Source organism: Struthio camelus, chromosome 3, assembly GCF_040807025.1.
Source record: "Struthio camelus isolate bStrCam1 chromosome 3, bStrCam1.hap1, whole genome shotgun sequence".
NCBI classification, from domain to species: domain Eukaryota; kingdom Metazoa; phylum Chordata; class Aves; order Struthioniformes; family Struthionidae; genus Struthio; species Struthio camelus.
In genome coordinates, this window is record NC_090944.1 from 18,744,774 (window position 1) to 18,765,857 (window position 21,084).

The following is a 21,084-nucleotide window of genomic DNA, read 5'->3' on the forward strand; positions in this document are numbered from 1 at the left end:
CAAAATCATGTGCAGCATTGTGTTTAATGTTCCTGAAAGAAAAGGGAACATGTAATAATTATTTTAAAATAAACACCAAAGGGACAAGTACTGTGTTCTTTGGCTTAATGCATATATGGATGAAATCATTTTTCTAAACAGGCTTGCCAATGTCTTGTTTCAAAATCTGAGCCTTGGAGGAGGGCTGCAATCACTGAATGAAGTGTTGGCCATTTCTCCCCTCCTCCCACCGCCCTGCCCCATGCACATCAGCGCAGCAAAGCCACAAACCGCAGCCGCCACAGCACAATGGCAGTGGCTAAGAGGCCAGGCTGCATTAAATATCTACCCAGGCTAAAAATATAGCATGGCAATAAACATGAAAGAGAGGCCTAGGTGCTTTGCTGGGTTTGCCAAAGCCTGAGAGTCACGCTCATGCTGTGCATATAATTCTACCTTGGTTTCAAAATTGAGCAAATGCACAGAGCCGTGATGCTATTCCCATGTGCTGGTGTGTGTATCTTCCCAACCAAACGGAAAATGCTTCTTTGGTTAGCCAACTCCCAGAACTTTTGGGGAATTTGCCTTTTTCCCTTGGGGAGCTGGCGACTGTATGGGTCCTTCAGTCCATGCTGTGACAGCCAACGGCATAAAGTGCTGCTCACACTGCATGGCACACAGAAACCACTGTCAGTGCACAGTCAGAAGTGCTGTTTCGAGTAAGGAAGATATAACCCACAATTACAGCTAACCCATCGTGCGTGTGCTTCAACTCCATCTACTGGCATATGCAGCACTAGCCAACTCTGTACGTGTTAAATTTGTGCATGCATTAGATGTGTGCCTTCCTTCCTTCCTTCCTTCCTATCTCCCTTCCTTCCTTCCTTATCTCTTTTTCTCTCTTGCTCTCTCTTTTTCTTCCCTTCCCTTCCCTTCCCTTCCCTTCCCTTCCCTTCCCTTCCCTTCCCTTCCCTTCCCTTCCCTTCCCTTCCCTTCCCTTCCCTTCCCTTCCCTTCCCTTCCCTTCCCTTCCCTTCCCTTCCCTTCCCTTCCCTTCCCTTCCCTTCCCTTCCCTTCCCTTCCCTTCCCTTCCCTTCCCTTCCTTTCTTCCTCCCTCTCTTTCCTCCCTCCATCCCCTCCTTCTCTCCCTGCCTCCCTTTTCTGTAACATTTTCCATGCATTCAATGAGGCATCTCCAAAGACATCCAGAGAAAAGGACTGTCTATCACAGCGTGAACAAGGAATGACAGAACATGCTGTCTTTGCTCAGAGGTGGGTCCCCTGGGCAGTCTGGCAGCAGCCAAACCTACAGCAGATGAGTGTGGCTGCTACCTCCTTTGTTCTCATTCATGCAACCACAGCTACCACTGTACAGCTGCAGTGGTGTAGAGAGCGACACAAGTTTGGCACAAAGCACCTCGCTCTGCAGGCACCCAGTGGCACCTCCGTCTCTGTCTTGACTAGATATGGAACTTAGGCATTTATTTTGAGGAAGCGGTTCATTAAGTGCCAACAATTTAGGTGCGAGTTCAGTGCCTGGGTGAGTGGAGACCTGCTGCTGCTGTTTGTTTGGATGAACCTAGGGGAATGATCCTGCTGTAGTGAAAGGCAATTTCTTGTTTGGGGAGAAAACTCTGCTCTCACACTCCCAGATCTCTGAGATGGACTCTGCAGAAAACCATATGAGATTGTCCGGTTCTCAGCCCACCTGAGAATGAGCAATTAGATTGAGCATATGAAGAGTACTGGGATGTCCATGGCATAATTCATACCCAGCTGAAGTTGGGAGTGGTGAAGTCCAGGATAATATCTAGCTCACGTGTATTTCAATTTTTTGTTTTTTTAAGTTGATCTGCACAGGAAGAACTGACTTTTGTGAACAGCAGTATATGCAACAACAGGAGTCTGGATGTGATGACCTCTGCAGTGTCCTTTCCAGGCCTGTGTTCCTATGCTACCAGGGTGTGGGGACAGATGACCAGGAAGTTGGCAAGGGCATTCTCCAGCTCTTGGCAGTCATTGTCTATTTTAGTTTTTAATTACCCATGAGGGCAATCACAAGATTATACCAAAGCCCTTAATGAGAGTTGTGTCAGCCTGTATTCAAAAACCATAGTGAAAACTCAAACTTTACTTTGGCATTTGTTCTGAGGAAAAAATTTAAATTTTAGTATAATTTTGATGAGTTTTTTTTTAATTTCCAAATCATTATCTGACTTCCTTGAAACTGTGGCCATTTTGCCGAAAAGGAGATGGTACATAAACTGTTCATTATTTGTAGAAAAATCAGTAAAACCTTCTCCTATGCAGGGGAAACATGGTAGGATCCCCTAGTTGCCAGTTAGAAATAATTTGAAGAAGTAGGCTTCATCTTGTCTGTCTGCACAAGTCTGACTTTTCCCCTGTTAGCACCGCTGCTGAAGTGCTGCACAAGAGCAAGAACTGCCAATGAATGCTGCATCCGCACAAGTTACCTTTACAGACAAGCCATCCTACATTAGTAGACAGCACAGAGTTAGAATATAAATACTTCAAAGACTAGCAGACATCTCAACAAAAAGATGCTAATCCACTGAGCAACATCCTGAACAGATGTCTGTTGTGTAATTGCTTGTGTGCATGTTAACACTAGCAGGTGATGATCTGGCTGTGGGACAGTACATATATGTGTGGGTGTGTGGTTGTGCGGGTGTGAACGACAGAGGACGATTTTCTTGATGATGACATTTTGACGTACAGTAGCGTTTGATGAAATGCATTGCTTCCCCTAAAGTGGAACCCAATCAATCACAATGGGCTGGGCAGTATCTACCTAGTTTTAGCCATTTTGGTTGGTGGCTAGGGAGGAAATTGTTACTCCCCAGCCTGAGTGAAATGAGTCATGAAAGAAGCCAAGATGCTGGCTAGAGATCCTGCGTGAGTTTGATACAATGTTCACTGTGTCTTGGAAGAGCTATTTTAAGAAGAATTTGGCCGGAATCCTTGACTTGTGATTCTTCTTTTTTCCTACTCCTTGCATTTTACTGTTTCCCTGTAGCATGTTCTAAATGTTGTGTCTTGATTTATATCTGTAAATAAATCTTCTTATTTATGAAGATGTAATGTCCCTGGGGTCCAGGAGGCCCCAGCCATTCCGTGTAACTGAAGGAGACGTTACCTAAGTGGACCATGAATCAGAAGTGGGGCAGACAGGAAGAACTATTTTTACCAACACGCTTGACTTGCGAGGAGGTCTGCCCAAAAGGCAAGTGGGGGCAGCTGGTGGAGGGACAGGGAAGGTGATAGGAATTATACCCTGAGGTACCATTTTTGAATGTTACAAGGTGCTTGGGCTGTGCTGAATTATGTAGAAGAGGAAGGAAACAGGAGAGACAGTGGGAAAGCTTTTATGATTAGTACGCTATCTAAGCAATAGCCAGGGCATTCTTGACAGATCAAGAAAGGTAGAAACTGGTGGCAGCTGCTAAAATGAGTAAGTTATTTTCTGTTGCTGCCTTGCCAAGAGCAGGCTGATAGAAAACCTGTAGCATCTTAAATTAAGTAAGTTGGCCAAGGTGTGGAATTAACAACGCAGCTTTTCTCTGAAAAGCATCTCCTGATAGGCTTCACTTGTATTTCTCCTCTGTTCCTCTGATACAATGAAATAATGCCTAGTGTTAATGGTAAAGTTTCTGACTAGTTTCCGTGGAGATGTTACTGTTTCAGTCCATATGGTTGGAGAAGAAAGTTTATAGATTTCTGCTTCTCTTGGGAGGAAAAATCTTTCTGCCTCTTTGTGGGCAGGTTCTGGGTGGAGAACTGTGGTGCGATCTGCAGCAGCTCCAGGCTGTTAGAAGTGCAAGTATCTGTCACCCAACATTTCTCTGTATTTAAGGCCTTTCTGGCTGAGTAGAAAGCTTGTCCTAATCTGAGTATAATTTCCATTGCCTGCAATGGGAGATTTCACTGACTAGAGATCAAAAGTCTTTGCTTGCTTATTTGTTTTTTTCAATTTGGCTTTATTTTTCAGGAATTCATTTTACTCATTTATCTTGGTAATAACACTCTGCTAGCTCTTTTCAGAATGAAGAATGGCTCTAAGTACTGTTACAGATAGCTTTCAGAGCCTGTTGTTGATGGCATGGCTCTGAATTGTGATTAGAAAAGTAACTGTCTTGGAAATGCCATCTTCTTACTCAAGATATCTGCTCCAGATTGTTTCTGAGTATAAATTATTATTCTCCATGATTACAGAATTTAATGTGGTTATTTTAGTGTACTTAAAATAGCTCTACTAACATGTTCTTTTGAAAATATTTTCATTGACTTTTTCATTAAAAGACTCAGAAGATTCAGCCTTCCGTATAAAAATGCAATGATCTGAATAAAAAAAAAAGGAAATACTGCAAGTGAAAAACAAAATATTATCATTAGAAAGTGCCATTTCAGGCCACCCTCAAGTCCTCACTTTCTCATATGAGCCTGACTCCCCATCTCTGTGTCCCCTTATAGCCACAGGTTTCCTATGTTGCACTGCTTCCCTTTGCTAAGGGAGGACACCTGTTAGTGTGTTCAGGACATCAAGACAAACGACCGTTAACACGAAACAAGCAAACAAAATTAAAGTATTTGTTTATCAGTTTTTCTCTAAAAGGCAACATTTTTCCAAAAAGGGGGAAAAACACTGGCATAGGTAGGAGGCTGACTGATTTCCTCGACACGTCACATCAACGCACTTGTCAGCTTAGTAATGACGACAATGTCTTATTACTAGTTGTGAGGTAAGTGGCAGAAAGCAGCCAATTTGATTATCAACTCCCCTGAGGACTTTAGAGAGCGACAAAGAAGAAAAATCATCTTTCATCCTACACACAGACCAAATACGATATGTAATCACAGAGCACAAACCAAGCCAGTCTTTGTCAGCTGTCTAATTACAGCTAGACCCAGCTAAATAGCCAGCAGCATGCAGTCCTCATTAAATCTGTCGTTCACACAAATTATTGTTAGGGTCAAGAGAAGCAAGGATACTGAGGGGCCAGAGAGAAGTCATAGGGGAAAAATGATTAGCAGAGAGGAACCACTCTCCCCACATCTTTGGGGACCGAGGAACTGCAATATTAGCAGGATCTATCTTTTTTATTAGCTTTTCAGTTTGTGACTCACAAAGGGTGCTAAGGATGGTTACACAGCCACTGCCCACAACAGTGCTCTCCTGCTGAGAACTTTCCCTCCCACCTTTTTATGATTGTATTTTCCCTTGGTTTTGACTTCTTGAGAATTCTTGAAAGCACCTTGAAACCCAAGCTGCAAAACACTTTAATAGCTATTTTTTTAAACATATCAGCAGTGCATTCTGCTTTTCCTTCTGTCCACATGTTCCTTCTCCTTTAGAATGCTCCTGAGGAGAAAATCCCTTCCTGAACACTCGCTGTAGTAGTGTGTCTTCTGCTTCACTTCTGATCAACCAGTTTCTTCAAGCTATGTCAATGATTCGATTTAGTAGCAATAGATGAATGACACAGGAATAGGTCAGATAAGCATTTTTCTCCTGAAACTGTCCTTTGAGTAACACCAACTTTAAAAAATAATAAGAATTTCTGCAGGAAAAAACATGTTTTCCTTTGACTTGGGAATATTTAAAAGAAATTTGAAAAATCCTCTGAAATTTTCTGCAAAAAGCAAAATGAAAGTTTGCCAGCAGCTCTCAGTAGGACAGAGAATTCTTGCTGTGTTAGCCAGAAGCAGGCAGCAAAAGGAAACTGCTGTCAAGTAATAAAGGAATCAAGCTCCTCTCTGCTCCTGCCTCCCTCACCTCACCACCACCTTCCTCTGAGCTTTGTCGGTATCAACAGCAAGGAATGAAGGGAAGGGCTCTCTCCACTGAGGGCTTTCCTTTGTCAATAGGAGCCTGGTAACTGTTACTTCTAAACTCAAATGCTTCAGCTTTAAAATGGGAGCTCTATCATCCTACATATGTACCTCTGAGCAGAGGAGTAATATAAAAGCCAGTCACTGAGAACAAGAGGGTATCCGGAAGAGCCTTTGGATCTAAAAGGGCATAGGTACAGAAAATGCAAGACATGTTACTGGTGATTTTGCTTCTATTTATTCTCGAAGACCAATGTGAAGGAGTTTAAGGGCTAAATTCATTCTTAGCTGTGCACTGAAGTCGACAGAGTTAGACTAGGACTGCATTTGGCAGTATTTCCATATCCTGCAATTCAGCATGGAATATGTAATCATCTGACAGAGGGTTCAGTATGTTTAGTTGTATAACTGCTAGACCAGATAAAAGATCAGCCAGGCAAACAATGAAATATGAAAACGGTTCTCGTAAAAACATCCCAGCCTTGGGGCATGCATCTGCCAAGACTACTCCGTGGTGACATGAATGGACATAGCATTTAACTATTCTCCAAGAGGAGAGAGGATTACAAGGAGGTGGGGAAAGCAGAAGAAGCCAGTGCAGCCCTGCCAACAATAGCAGGTTGCAATACTTAATCTCAGTGCTTGTGCCAATGCGCTTCGAAGCTGCTGTTGTTTTTATGAGGAAAAATGCAGCAAAGACTAATCTGTGTATTTATGTCTGTCTGGAAACGTTATAAGTGCCGTGTGGTCATTCTGGTTCCAGAACCAATGGGGTCGGTATTCCCATGATGGAGAGACTTGGAGGGGGTGCCAGAACTCAGCTGCTACACGTGGGACCAAAAGCAGAGAGAGTAAGTAAATGGAGGGATCCATTAAAGTGGGAGACTTAGGCAAGCAAAGGACTCTATAGACATTTCCTAACAGCAGGATTTTCCTGGGCTGTTTCAGCTCAGTGCTACAAGAGATATGCCCTTGAGAAGTTCTAGATCATCATCTTCAATCCTTTCATAACAAGCCTTTCATAACAAATAATTTGTTCATTAAGTTCCTGTGTGGCTGTAATTGCTAGTGTTAGTCTGAGGAACTTTATGCTCATGAGATATGCTGGAGCGAACATCCTGTGTGCCATAAGCTTTAATGAACACACAAAGCAATTGCAACAAGGGGCAGGGGCAGTATGACCTTCCTTCAGTGTCAGTGTAATCCTGTGTTCACCAGTAAAATGTTATTTAGCAAAAGGGACTGCAACTTATTATCTACTTTTCTTTCTGTTCTCGATTACAATTGAACATTTCTTCAAAAAACAGTATAGATTTTTAATGGTGACTCCCATGGGTTGCTCTTTGTGTCCTGTGTCTCTCTTGTAATGGGGACAGCGGATGTGGTAACAGCAGACAGTGCTGTTTTTTGTGGCCACTAGGATCTGTACTCAGATCACTGGCACATTGCATAGGTTATCAAACACTATTGCTATAGGCCAGGCTTAATATGATAGTCCGGAAGGGAAGACCTCTGTGGCTTGTTCCTGCTTCTTAGCTACTGCCACTACCGATAGATTTTGGGAGAGCGGATGTTTGGGTAGGAGGTTATGTTACTAGTGATAGAGCAATATGGAAGCAGGTTGTCCGGTGGCTGTTTGAAAGACCTGCAGAAGACGTGGATTTGGATTCATCTGGACACACATTCCCTGAGGAGGATGGAGGAATAACACAGATGATTTGCTGCTACTTCATACCCGTTACACAAAAACATAATATGCTGATCTGTCTTTCCTATCTGATCCTGCCATGGTAGTCTCCATGCTGTCTAAGGGTTTATTTGATAATCTGTCTCTGGTGGTTTGTACTGCTTTGCTTTAATCCAGCTAAAGCTTAGCTCTGTTTGACTGGTAAAAGACAGTGACATGTAGGAGTAAAGCTTCTTTGGCTTTCCTTTTTGGGTAGGACAGATACTTGGCAGCTGAGTTTCCCAGGGACCTAAGGATTAAAGTGAACCTTAAGTTTCTTTTTTACTGAAGACTCTGTCACTCCAAACTTGACATTTTTTTCTGTATAAACTACTGCAGAGAAGAAATGTTTTCCAGATGACAGTGCTCCATAAATGGTGTTGTAAGATGTTTGTTATCTGTGACGGGAATCACTTATCTCTACAGTATTCACGGGATCCCTTTGACAATGAAACTGATTCCAAGAAAAATGAAAGGTGTGTGTGGATAGGTAAGAAGGTGAATAAAATCCTTGTCTGAAATATATTATCCACATTTATGAACTTCAGGAAAGGTTCACTTTGGTGAACCCGGGCTATGCCTGGGCTAACCTGTCCCTTAATGATTTTGCTTCCATTAGAAGCCTCTATAAAAGCTTTGATCACCTAAAGGTTCTGCATCTATATATGTTCTTACAAATTCTTAACAGATGCAAAAAGCTTTTCCACTATAGTTGTGGCAGATTTTGATGGTTCCTCAACTTCATGGCCTTCCAGGGGCAAAGCTGACTGCTTCATGTGAGTGTCTGACATAGCAGGAGGGAGATTTGGGAAGACTCCTGTGCTGACGTGGGTTTCAGCTGAAAGAGAAGACTGAAACCTTTGGTGTGTAAAAGTAGTTGATAGCAAAGAAAATGAATATTCAGCAGTATATTTACTTCAAATACAGATTCTCTCATGTTCTGCGGTAATTTCCCTTGATGCTTCTGTGGAAGCCACTTTTTTCTCACGTTATCTGAGATCAGATCCCTCAAAGATATGGGACACTGAGGAAGGGGACACACTGTTCTTCTGATGAAAAATAAATAAATAAATAAATAAACCTTGCATTTATGTAGTCGGGCGCCAATATCGGGTATCTAAAGCTGTAATATATGAAGTTTATCATAAATTGGAATGCTCACATTAGTGTCCTTGCCAAATTTGCCATGAGTAAATTACTATCCATCTTACAACTTCTTGCAAAGAAAAAGATTTACCATGCGCTGAGGCTCTGGACTGTGTTTATATCTGGGTTCAACCCCAGTCTTGGTGTGTACTCCCTGTCTGAGAAAGGCAACGCTTACATGCTCTATGGGTTTGTTACCCGTTGGGTTGATAACTCTGGATGGCGGATCAGAGATTAAATTAAGCAGAAGCTTGAAGACTGCCTGGCATGGGGGCCTTACCAGCTGAAACTGTTCCTCATCCCTTCATCCCTCCTGTTTTAAACACCTGTATGCTGCTAGCATAACAGCTACAACCTTACTTGGTTTTCCCTTGCAGGCAGTTGCATTTTGTTGGTGTTAAGGATGGGTGAAATGACTCTTGCAAGCATGTAGCACAAGTGAGTGGTATGTCTGCCATAGTACACGGAAGAAATGTGAGTCATAAATCATCGTTAACATCTGCTGGAAAATGTATTAGTGCCCCAGCAGTTGTAGGTTACTCTTTCAGAGCACTTGACACAAGACCCATGATTGTTGCTCAGTACATTTGGGGTGCAAGTCCGTAAAGACTGAAACTGCTAATGGCTGCTTTAACAGGCATGTCAGTTTTGGCTTAATGAATTTGTTAGTATCAAGCAACTTTCTTCCCCCAAACAACGATGTTGGTAATTCACAAGCTGTTATTCTTGGAGCCCCACTTTAACAAAAGCCAGCCTCTGTGTCTGAATGTTGCTGCTTTCATATTTTATTGCAGAAATTACACAAAAATATTTGGCTTGTCTAATCAGGGCTTGACAATATAGTGTATATTGCTGAAAATGTGTCATCGCATTATTCCTACAAAAATAAACTTTTGTGCTTTTTTTCTTTGTTCACTGGCATTTTGCTAGTTCAAACTGGGGAATACGGGATGTCTATGTAACTTGTCTAATAATAGAAAACAAATGGTTTGGGTGTAATGGTGGTATTGTCAGGGCTACATAGAGTCTTTGAACCTGTGCTTGCTTTCTTGTCTCTTTGGTTCTATAGGTTTAGATTTGCAGACGACATTAGACTGTGCTGTTGGCATCTGTAGTTTCAAAAGTTTTAGCAACATGGGACTGGAAGAGACCTCCTCAAATCTCCGTACTAATCTGTGTTACATGTTGTATGTCATATGTCATATGGTTTGTTCTGCAAAAGGGCTTTAAGGCCAAGAAGGCTTGTTGTGGTTATCTGATCTGACTTGTTTCATTACAGAGGACACAGAATATCATCCATGGGATTTCTGGCAGCTGGGTGAGGGAGTATTTGCAGGATGTTTTCCACTGTGATCAGAGATGGCCCAAGGCTTTTCAGCAGTGTGCACAAATTTTCACTTTGGGGCAGCAGCAGCAGCAGGGTTTTGAGGGGAGGAAGGCTAGAGAATTTCAGGAGATGTGGGTGAGGACACTGGGACAGGTCAGGAGGACTGCAGTAGGTAAGTGTGAGATCAGTGAGATTTTGGAGATTGAAAGTGTGAAATAGGCTTAGGACAAGTCACAGAGAAGATTTGGAAGCAATTAAGGTTATATTTTGGTGAGTGTACGGCTGGTAAAGGGGTCACAGGGCCAGGTGGTTTCAGGTAGAAGCTTTTCAGGCAGAAGACAGAGAGGAAAGGAGTCATAGTTTTCCAGAGACAGGATGGAAGCGCTGAAGCATTTGGGAGAGCTCTGGTTGTGGAGTAGATGGGACTTGTGAGATATGGGAATTTCGAGAGGGCTGGCGTGAGAGGCAAGGATCCCTCTGCTCCTTCCCCCACTATGACCCTTTCCCCTCTTGACTGTACTTTCTACTGTTTCAGTTTGCTGGGGTGTGAGCTCCACAACTCAGCCTATGCTTCACGCAGCAGCCTGCCTTCCCTCCACCTCCCTTGGCAAGAACCAGACTCCTTCTTGCAGGCCTTCTCCTGGAGCGGGTCCTATTTGTTCTGTCAAACCCCAGGAAAGTAAAAGGAAACGGATAAGGAAGGGGTCATAGGCAGACGTAGGGCTGAAGAAGAGACTTGGAGAGTGAGGCTTTCTGCTTCCGCTGCTGGGAGCATCAGGATGGGGCTTGATCTGCTTCCAGCATGGGCTTTGCGTCCACCACAAGCCCCATTCTGTCCCTTGGGACAGGAGCAGAGTACTGTCCAGGTGTCTGGCTGAGCTGTGCTGTGATTTAGCAGGGAAGCTCCCTCTTTTCTGACATTACAAGAGAAAACAGCTTGTGGCCACCTGTTTCCTGCTGCTGGAAGCTCAGGACTGCTTGCCTGCTGCCTTGATTTGGCTACCTTAAATAAAAGCCATGCTACTGGTGAGGAATCTACCATGGCTTTTGGTAGGTCATTCAATGGGTGTTGTAAAAAATGTATGCCCTTTTACTAGTTTGAATTTATTGACTGTATGAAGTGTGGGAGAGAAGAAATGGAGCTGAAGAAAAGTGTAAGTTTTGGCAAGGCTGGTTGACTGCTAGAAAAATGTATGGTAAAGAGGGTTTTTCCCTAGACAGAAGGTTAGAAACACAGGCAAGAAAAAAAAAGAGAAAAAGCTAACATGAACTGGATTAGGCAACTAACGAAGGATTGAAGCAGTATATTATATTGCTACTGTGGGGCAAAATAAATACCTTCCTCCCAGAAATGAGAGATGAGGAAAGAAGTGAATATTTGTTCAGTGTTCAATTGTAAAAAAGATGATCGTTGTCTTGTCAGACAACAGGATTCTTGGCTGTGTGAAGAGGAAAATGTGGAAGATTTAAGACTGTCAAACCTGAATTGAAGATTTATGAACTGTTCTTATAAAAAGAAATGCGAATTTTGCTTTGATAAACAGAATTTCTCAGATCAAATCATATTCTTTCTATCCAGTTTGATATTTCTTCTGCAAGAGTGGCCCAGGCCTGATTCTTCAGAGGAAGGCAGTGTGTTTTGTATAATACACATGGACAATAGCTCAGGCTTGCGGAGGGAAGTCAGGTCATATTTGGATACCTAAGTCCAATTTTGTTTGCTGACAACCTCTAGTGTAGTCAATGACTATATACTCTGTCCTTTTTTGCAAGCCATGCTGCTTGACATAACGATTGTAACCCTCCTCCCCCCCCCCCCCCCAAACAACAGGGCAAAAAGAGACCAGAAAGGTGAAAAGATAATAGTATAGTTTCCTGAATGTTGAACCTAGCAAGATAGAGTGTGGGACATCATAACCTAAGAATTATAAGGAGATCCATGTAAGATGCTCCTGTGTCTGCTTACCTGTTTTATTATGAGCAGAGATGCCATTTTCTAAATCTAAATGAAAATGACTCTTTTTGAGAACTAGTCCACGTTCTGGGAGGATTATTTGCACAGTTCTGTCTCCTAGGAAAATTGCTGCTGCAGGTGGTGCGGGGATCTGGCCAGCTGTTGCAGGTATGTTGTGGGGCCAGTACACATCTGGATGCACTAGGTGGCAGGGTCTGTCCACGACACAGGAAACACTGCTGCGTGGGGATGGTGTTTGCAGGGGACAGAGCAGCAGGTGGAAAGCATATTTCCTCGAAGATGCCAAAAACAAGAGTCCAAAAGATCTCTATCTAAAAATGGTATGCAATTCATTATCAAATGCAAAACAGCCTTTTCCAGCATAGTTCACTGATGAGCAAGAGACTTGCATTTATTTGACTGAAAAGGGAAAAGGAGAATTTTGCTGTCAAAATGTCTATGAGCCGTGTCTTCAGATAGAAAAAGAACACCACTGGAAATAGCTTAGCAACTTCTTCCTCTGCCCTTTTGATATTCAATAAATTTACAAATGAATTGCTTGTTAAGCCTTGGACAGATAGAGATTCATGCTTGCTCTCCTATCCTGCAGTTGGCCTGACAGAGACAGCTTTTCATTCTTGCTTGGAAACTGTGCTTCAGAGTAACAAACTGCAGGTGTGTGCAAAGGGAGGACCTGCCAGCCGGTGGGAACAGGACCCGATGTCTTCTATACTGAAAGCCTGACCTTTTATGAGAAGCCTTTATTCAGAGGAGGGCTTTTCATGAAGAGAAGAGTGTTAGAGATGCTGACAGATGTGTGAGAGAGATAGATAAATAGAATAAGATTTTGTATCCCTGCTTTTGCAGAGGGGGATTTTGAGGTGCAGAGATTTGCATAGGGTCATATGGAAGGTTAAAGGCAGGACCAAGACTGGCACCAAACAGGCTCCCTGAAGGCCTAAGCAAGGATGCTCTGATCATGTTTGGAATGAAAGCAGGAGTAAGGTCCTGCTTTTTGAGATGTGGGCTAATGACGCTGGCTGACAAAAAGAAGAGAATGCTTTGGAACGGCAGTAACCCTGATTGCAGTATTTGAGTGTGCTCTGTAGTGCACCCTGAAAGGATGCTTTAATGGGTGGAGACAGGTCCCATTTTTCTCCACCATACAGCACAGTGGTTTTCAGCCTCTTCTCTACAGAGTGAAAAGGCAAAATGTATACATGTTCTATCTAGAGATTCATTCCTCCACTGGAGGAGTTTCAGGGATCTCCAAATCACAAAAGCTTGAAAACAACCAGTGTGGTTGTAGCCTACTCCCTTTGTTGTTCAGAGACATAGGTATTAAAGACAGATCCAAACAAAAATGGGAATCTTCATGCTCTGTCCCTGTGAGGGAATCTGAATTTTCTCTATTTTTGGAAATTGAACAGACTAACAGCATGAATCCACCCTGGCATTTTTAATTTTAGGCATTTACTAAAAGCCATTTAGGTCATGACTTCATGTAGACTTCTGCTGGTTGGGCTACTCTCTGATAAGTAAATGGTTAAACCAAAACATTGGCAGGTGCTGGACAAACCTGAGACAAACTGTCCCTGCAGGTATTTCTTTGAAGATCCCATCTATAAAAAAGGCAATGTTGCTTTTTCTTGTTGCTAAATTTGCAGAGTATGCTCTCTGTTCCACATAGGTTACATGTGCAAATTGGCTCTTTCTTCCTCATAGCAGCCCCTAGACTATTGGTCTTGTTGCACAAAATTAATTTTGTCTTTCATCATCTGATGCTTTTTCCCACATCACTTGCTGCTTATACCACTGAAATTACAACCATTGTTTAATTTCTTCTGATCTACAAAACATTGAGAGTATCACATTCCCTTCAAGATCCATCCTGACCAAAACCTGCTTTTGATGTGATATACTTAGAGTGACAAATAAAAAACCACAGGTAAGAAAAATAAACCTACAGATACTTTGCCAGGTAAGCAAAGGAGAAAAATAAAGCTGACTTCTTCCCTGCTTCTTTCTTCTTGTAACTGAAGAGGAAACCTTCAGAAGGCTGGGATGAAATTCACTGGGAGCTCTTTATGGTATATAGTTAAAGGGGCAACTTTCCTTTACCCTGCCAGTGCTTGAGGAGCATAAAAAGGGGCTATCAGAGAACTCTGCTTCCCTAGATGATGTGGATCTAGCTGTAGTGTTTGCTTTTTGGAGGGGACTGGAGCGGGGGCTGCATTCCTGTCTATCCTCAGATTGTGCAGTGAGAGTGCTTGCTCCTGCAAGTCTGACTCCCTGTACAACGGCTCTGACATACGTCAAGGGCCCAATGGGCTGTATGCAGGGAACGTGTAGGTCTGTTAGGTCATGCCTAGAGTGCCGAGTGCTTCTAGTACAGTGAGATTTTACCACTTGGGAGTCCATAAAAATGCCCCCGTAAAAATTGGCATAAAATCTGGGTGGCATTTCAAAGTAAGGACAAAGCAAATCCTCCTGAATTTAAGAGATACATTTCAGTTATCTGTGATCACTTGTGCATTAACTCTATACCTCTGGCTTTTCTACTGCTTCCTTAAATTCCCCTTTCATTGGCAATTACCTGCTCTTTCCACTTACCCCAGTTAAAATCATATTTCCTTTTCCTTTATTGACTTATTCCACTTTTCCCACTCCTTCTTGTCCGTATTTTCCTCCTATCTTTCACCTGGTGCATTACCAAGATCCTTTGCGAGTGAGAGTGCTGTCTTCATTAGCGATGCCTCACACTCATCTTGCCTCTTTCCAGCAGACAAGCCTGGAAGAGGCCAAGACAGGATCAGGAATGGTAATCCAAATGCACCAGCAAAATATACAAAACCAGTAAATGTGAATGAGTAAATAGTTTTGTCACCATAACCTGGCCACAGAAATAAAAGAGTGCAAGTAATCAAGTGAGACTGTGTGTTTTTGGCAGGGTAGGGGAGTGAGATCTAGTCAAGGCTTTCCAGGTGCTTGCAACATACGGCTTTATTTCCAAGGGCTCTGTGTAAAGAGGACACTGAGGAGAGAACATGGACAGCCTGGGGTGATATATGTCTATCATCTACAGCGGGACTAGTGTGATTTTCTAGCCCGTGTTTACAATTGTCTGTTTGTCAGTTCAAGGAGCTGCCCTAAAAGTAGCCTGCGTTTGCATCCAAATACAGCACATGGACTTTCCTCTTGTAAACGCTTAATTATTTCCAACAATGGTTCCACCAGACAGCAGTCAGTCTTGTCCAGGCTGGAGTTCACACAACAAGTACCTCAACTCAATCACTTGTTTTCAGATTGTCTGAAAAAAAAAAAAAAAAAGATGGAGAAAGAAATCCCAGGAAAAGTGAACATTTCTGAGAACGATGGTTGTTTGCTATTTCATTTCAATTTTATATGAACTATTTGGGTTGGCTACAGCAGAGCTGCCAGGTGGCTAAACATGCCGAGTGAGTGTGGTCAGTGCTTGGGACACGCACTGTGCTCAAGGCATCCAAAAAATTACTCCTGACCTTCATTTAGTCTGCCAATCACTGCAGGCTGCCCTTACATCACATTTTTCACTAGCCAGTAACAGATTCATAGAAGTTAAGGATGGAAAAGACCTGTTAGGTCATGTAGTCCTTTTCCCCCCTCCCTCCTCTCCGTTCCCTGAAGGTCAGCCCAGGGCTGTTCCCTGCAGCGTATTTTCTAGTGCTTTGTCCAGTCTTAATTGAAATGACTCACGTGGTGGGGCTGCCAGCAGTTCCCTCTGGGAGCCTATTCCACAGTCTAATGGGCTTCATTGTTAATTTTTTCCTGATTTCCAGCCTAAAATATCCCTTTGCTTCGTTTTATCCCATTACCCACTTGCACCACCCTCAACAGTTCCTCTCTTTCCTTCTCATTAACAACACCAGCACTCCACGCTGCTAATGCACCAGTTAGCTGAGAATTTGAAAGCATTTTGCAAAAAGTAGATACTATTGCTTCCTCTATCTCCATTGCAAAAAGAAGTTGAGCTGAGCGAGAAAGTGAACGATGACTAGAACCAGACACAAAATTCACATTTCCTAACTTGTTTAGTTGCCTTTGTAGACAAAAACCTGTTCTCACCTTTCCAGTCAAATTTATATTCAAGGAGTTGAGTATGAGCAAAGAAGAGAAGGGCAGATCTGAGGCTTTGATACTGATCAAAGCAGTCCCTTGACACCTCGATTTATTGAAGTGGTTATTGGGAAGAAGGCTCAGGGTCTTTTTCTACTCCATCACCTTCTCTAAAAAGATTTCTCCTTTCTGTTTGGACTTAGCAATATTCAGGGCATTTGTTTTGAATGGGATGAGGCAGGTTGCCAGTATATTCTGACTAGATAACATCCCAAACCAAATTTCTGGATGTAAACACATACTGTAGTAGTCTGACTCCAGTTCCAAGCTTCACAGCTGGGCCTTGTCTCTTATGATACATTGAACCAAAATCCCAGCTCCAAACAGGCACAGTCTTTTTTAAGTATCAGATATGGATTATGAGCCTTGAGCCTCTGCCTGGTCAAAGAAGATATACTTTCTAATATACCCTTAATCAAGTGTTTTCAAAGGTACTTTCTGACCTTTCAGACCAGGTCTTATCAACTGGGAGACCTTTGCAAAGGTGTTCATTCAATTAAGTTGAACAGTGAATCTATGACAGTGCCGTTCTAGTTTTAACGTAGTTCTTGTTTCAGCGTTCTTTGAAGCAATCTGACATGGCTCGGGCCCAACCTATATGCTCCCTTGAGGACTGGGCCCTCAGAAACTAGAGATGGAAGAGACCTACAGGATTAGATCATCTTGTTCATTCCCCCGCCAATACAAGCCTGTTCCCCACGGTATATTTTCCAGTGCTTTGTCCAGACTGATCTTATTTTTAAATGATTCATATGATAGGGTTTCCTCCAGTTCCATTGGTGACTGGATGGTTGCCAGAACATTTTTTCTTTCTTACTTTGACTTTGTATCTTTGGATTCATCCAGAATTTTGAGGGCTGCAATTTGTACTGAGAATTAACTGGCAACAGACTGAATAACTGCAGAGAAAACTTTAAGGACTTTATCCTGGTTTTTCAAGACAAACAAATCCCTGAAAGAAGCCAAGAAGAGTGTTGTTTCAGTGAGACTCACAGGGTTGGGCCTTCAGTGAAAGTTCCCTGTGAAGGACAGATGTGGATTTGTTTGAAAACACCTATCCAAGCCTTCACGCTGACATCAGCGGTAATGCTAAGATTTATATCCTAACTATTGAACTCTCATAGCTGGTGACTAAGATTGCTTTCTTCGAATTTACACTGACAGTTTGAATTTCAGGGGAGTATGCTTGGCCTATATATCCAAATAGTGCTCGCCAAGTGATATGGAAGGAGCTAGACTGCCTGGGTGCGTTGCTGTGAACTGTGCTGCTTGCTTTATCATTCCATGTCATAAACACTTCAGTTATTTACTACTGCACGGTGTTCGCTCTCCCATATCATTTGTCACTCTCGTGCTCGCTGCTTGGAATCCTTGGATACTGCTATTCGTGTCCATATTATCTCGCCTTCTGTAGAGAGTAAATTACCGCCTTGAGAAACAGTCAGAACAAGCGTTGCGACCAGCTTTCCTGAGGCCTCCAAGGCTTAATGAAGGATTCATCTGGGGCAGCCGTTTCTGCAAAAGGACAAAGGCTCAACAAGCATTGCTCCCTCCAGCCATGGGAATGAGCTGAAACTAGTAGCAAGACTCCTACTGCGAAAGAGACTTCATGCCTTGTACTTTCTCCTCCTTCCAGAAACCCTTTCTCTGTTGCATTTCCATAACTCTTCCTTTTCAGAGATGCTTCATTTTGAGGGTAGTTGAGTGTGGTCTGCCTTCAGGGACTGCTGCCTACGTAGTTGCAGCTCGGTGGGCAGATAAAGCTTAAATTCAATGTTTCCAACAAGAGTCTTCAATCATTTCTGCAGCGTGACTTGCAGGCTGATGGAGCCCCTGCAATGGACACCTATGGAGAAATTTGGAAGTAGTGTAGAAATGAACAGAGAAGGAGGGGAAGAAAGAAGAGGACAGAATTCAGACCCACCTACCCAGGGAGGATAGCGGACCCAAAGTCACTCGGAGCTTGAATACCCTTGTCCCTCCGAGGAGCCATGACCTTTGTCTGGAGGATGATGTTACTTCTAGAGGTAGGGCTTGGTGTCCTACCTCTTCACACTCGGTCCTGGAAATTCTAGGTCTAGAACTATTCCCTCCTGACATATTAAAGATTTATCTTAAATTGCTAGACATCACACATCCCTGCAGAACAAACTGTGCTCTGCTATGATTAACCTCAGAAAAAAAGTTGAGTTTTTACCAGCATCGTTATTTACTTTTACCTAAATGAGTGGCAAAACCTAATTTCTTCTCCTTTCTGCTAACCAACAGCAATACTCTTATCATATGAGATCTATCAGCACTTTGTCTTACAGTTTGTTCTTTCAGAAATGACTGCAAGTGGTTCTCATTCTTTTTTTACTAATTTTTTTGGGAGCCTGGAATAATTTGTCTGTCATTCTTAAACTGACACCTACTTCTGTCCTGTTTCAGAGTGGAACCCGGAATGGTTTGGAGGTCTAATTATAGGGTGACTTCTAACAGGTAACACTGCATTAGGTGCATTGCATTACGCTATGCTTGGTCTGTATGTCTTTTTTTTTTTTTTTTTTTTTTACTTACATAGCTAAAATTAAAATGTGTATTGCTAGCATAGGGAACAGCTGTCCAAGAAAATTCCTACCATTGTTAACTACAAGGGCTTTTATTATGTAGAGGAAAAGTTGCGGGGCAACCTGTATTGGGTTTAATAGGAGTAAAATTATGATTATAAACACTTTGGTCTAGAAACATGATGTGCTGTCATCAGATAATCTGCAGAATAAGAGTTATTCATTCAGCATTGACTGAAATGGAAGACTGACCATAGAGGAAATAGTGTGAATTCTGACACAACTTAACCAAAGCAAGGTAATTAGAAATCAAGGTTGGAAATTGTCATAGTGGAATTTTTTTCCAGTTCTTTACATACTACAGGTCTTCCTAGATACTTTCAATCTGTAGTATATTTTGAAATAACCTGATCCAGTGAATGTTTTTGATGCCAGTCACTGCAAAGGTAGCTTCTGATTGGGACCAAGCTGTGTGGTTATACACATGGTATGGGACATAACCCCGAATGTCCTTCCTGCTCTCCAGGAAATCCTCCTCTCCTTCGAACAAAAGAGATAAGATTTCACAGCTGAGACCTGAGCAGTTAGAGTCTTAGTTAATTAGTTTTTCCAGGTGTAAAAAAGAATTGCATTTACTTTTTTTTTTTCAGTAAAGTTTAGATGTCAGTCACCACTGTAGACAAGCAGGAGATAAAATGGTGATCCAGTTTATAGCTACAGGACACAAACCAAAGATAGCCTTTTACTGAAAGTCCCACACAGCTCAAACTTAACAAGCTTCAGCGTAAAGTGAAGGAATCATTTATTTTGTCTGGCATGTGACTGAATAAAGTGAATGTATTTTTGGTCTGTTTATTTTTAGTGCCATCAGTATTGCAGAAATGGTGGGGTGAAAATTTTCTGTCAAAATTGTTTTTGGATGAAAGTTTTGCTTTTGACAGAGCAATTCATTTTGGTGAAAAATGTTCACTCTTGGGAAAGGGACAAGCTTTCCCTGAAAACCAGGCATTTGGCTGAAAACTGAATTTTTTTCATTTTTCATTTTCTGATGAAAAGGCAAAATTTTCCATAGTGAGAAAGGAAAAGTCCAACTAGCTTTAGCGTGAGGTATTTTATAGATAGGCGAGAAGTAATCCTTGCCTCAAAGGGAATATAATATAAACTGACAAAAATCTAAGAAATTTGGATCAGTAGTTTTGAAGTTACAAAAGTTAAAATTCAGCAACTTTGCATGTACTTATTAGAACCTCTCCAGTGATATGTTTTTAATGCCTCAATTTGAGATGACCCATTTGAGAACATCTCATTCCAATCGCAAAGTCCTTTTCCATGGTGTTTAAAGTCAGTAGAGACCATGAGATCATCTAGCTTGGCCTCCTTATATTTAGCTCAATTAACCCCTCTCTGAGCCCCAAACTCACAATTGGCTGAATCACAGTTACCAGAAAAGCATGTAAACTTTGTTTCCAGACAGTCCACCTTTTCAATTTGTTGTTTCTTATGGTGTTCAACCAAGCTGAGAATTAAAATTAATTAAATTTTTAACTGAAAATTTGTTTTGTTTTAGCTGTTGTCAGTGCTTCTTCTTGTGCATTACCTAGTAGATTAAAGACCACCTTTGACATCCATGACAGCATGAAGTTCTTACACATTATCATCGAATTATCAAAAGTTGATTGTTAATACTTTTTTCATGGTAGAGCTATTCTTTCTTCTTCGTTCTTTTAATCTCTGCCTGTGGTGGAAGGCAGGGGTGGCGAAGAGGTTGTTGAGGTGCACTTTAAAAACATCAGAACTGTATCCAATGTAGTGGCATTGGTCCCACCAGAGATGCAGGAGAAATTTAATCTTCCTGCAGAACATTTCCTTTGTGAGGTGTACCAGGACTGCAGCAGCATTTTTTGCCATATGTGCACCGGGACCTCAGCCTGGCCCATTCTGGCTTCAGAAACCTTCTCAGAATTGTTGCTTTCCAGAAGACCATACCCTTTTATTTTATAGAGCAGCCCATTTATTTTTCTTAGATTTATGACTTTATGAAAAGCCTTTTTGGGGAGGCAGAGCCAGATTATCTAGCAGTATAGATCGCTCTATCTTATCCCCACTTCTTATCCCCACTCCTGTCTACTACTCTACCATTTTATGTCTCTACATCATCCACAACAACTACCAGCAGTAATTTCATATTTCCTTCCAAATACTTGGAGATAATGTGGTGTAAATCTCAGGTTTATAGCAATCATTTTGTGACCCTCCTTGAAAAAGCCCTATCTAGTGACACTACTTATAAATACTTTGAGATATATCAGTTAGCTAATTCTCAATAAATTTTACATGTAGTTTCTTGGTACTATAAACAGCTGATTTTTAAATCAGAATGTTGTGTGGTACCAAGTCAA